The sequence below is a fragment of the Mustela erminea genome, chromosome 1, assembly GCF_009829155.1.
Source record: "Mustela erminea isolate mMusErm1 chromosome 1, mMusErm1.Pri, whole genome shotgun sequence".
Lineage (NCBI taxonomy): Eukaryota > Metazoa > Chordata > Mammalia > Carnivora > Mustelidae > Mustela > Mustela erminea.
The window spans coordinates 73,616,200-73,617,820 of NC_045614.1; the positions used below are offsets into that span (position 1 = coordinate 73,616,200).

Below are 1,621 nucleotides of genomic sequence, written 5' to 3' on the forward strand. Positions count from 1 at the left end.
CGGCTGTCGGCATGGTATCACCTGAAAGTCGTAGCTAAGGATTCAAGCTTGATCTTCAGACACGTTTTCCTACAGCTTGGCTACTTCTTCATCTGACAAATCTCTCTGCTGGCCATTTGTGCAGTGGAAGCAGAGAGAGAATGTCTCATCTGGAGGATGTGTGAGGGGAAGGCCTGAAGCCGTTGTCATTTGAGGGTTAACATCTTAACCTAGCACCATGGTCTGTCGCAAATAGAAGGTAGGAAAGACTCAGGATAGCGTCTGGCCAAGTCAGGGAGAAAACCTGCCCATCATTTCAGGCAAAACCCTTTGGATGGCCAGGATCTTTCTGCAGGAATGAAGAACTATTCCTCCGGCTTCTGGGAATGCTGAGGGCAGATGGTCTCCAGCTGGAATGACTTCTACTGAAGAGGGCCACCTTGCCCGGGGCAGGGCACATCTAGTGACTAATCACATGGGAGTCTATAAGCCTAGCCCCTTCGTCCTGACTTGGGACCGCTCTGAAGGGTCATCCCCGCTCTAGAAATCTCCTTGGAGGTAGATGAAACTTTTCATGTTTGATTTTATTTTCTGTTCTAACAAGGCAGTATCACCAGATGTTTGAAACAAAATACTCCCGAAAGAGAGCATTTCAGTGTTCTGACCTTCCAATAACATGGACAGTGGAGGAGGAGGAATGAAATGAATCTTCTATCTCTAAGAATTTGTAAAGCTTTCAGACCATGTGTACATGTGGATCACATTTAAGTAAAAGGAAATGCAGCATACCCAAATTCATAGAATGGAAGAATTGAGGGCTGTGGTTTCTAATTCTGATTTAAAGATTATAATTATGTAATTATAATCCATATATAGAGAACTATAATTCATAAACTCATTCTTGTATTTCTCAAATATTTGTTGGCTTATTTATTTGAGGGGTTCACTTCTTTCTAGATTATTAAGATATTATTGATCTACAACACTGTATAAGTTTAAGGTGTACAATGTGATGATTTGATACACGTATATATTGAGTAATGATTACCACGATACAATTAGTTAACACCTCCAACACCTGACGTAATTACCTTTTCATTTGTGTAGGTGGGTGAGAACATTTAAGATATTTCTCGGGGCACATGGGTGCCACAGTCGGTTTCAGCTCAGGTCGTGATCTTGAGGTCATGAGATCGAACACTGTGTCAGACTCCCCGCTCAGTGTGGAGTCAGTCTGAGATTCTCTCTCTTCTTCTCCTCTCTCCCTCCCATTCATGCTTTCTCTCTCTAAAATAAATACATAAATCTTAAAAAAAAAAAAAGATGTGTTCTCTGAAAACATGGAAAGACTCACGAATTTGGATGTCATCCTTGTACAAGGCCCACGCTGATCTTCTCTGTGTCATTCTGACTAAGTGCATAGTGTATGCTGCTAAAAAAGCACTATCAAATATCTATTCAGAATCTATTATGGGCCAGATATTCCATTAGGTTCTGAGGAGACATAATGGGCTCTCATCCTAATGAGGGGTTGAAACCAGAGAAAGATACGAGCAAATAAATAAATACAGCAAAAGTCAAAAAGTTTGATAACTTAGTGTTGGTGAGGCTGTAAAGAAACAGGAAGTCTAATACATTCTTG

The 1,621-nt window shown here is 41.0% G+C and overlaps 1 pseudogene; it reads right to left on the reverse strand.

Annotated features, from left to right (window-relative positions):
- Positions 1-1,313: 1,313 nt before the first annotated feature.
- Positions 1,314-1,409, reverse strand: LOC116581621 (annotated as a pseudogene).
- Positions 1,410-1,621: the final 212 nt, after the last annotated feature.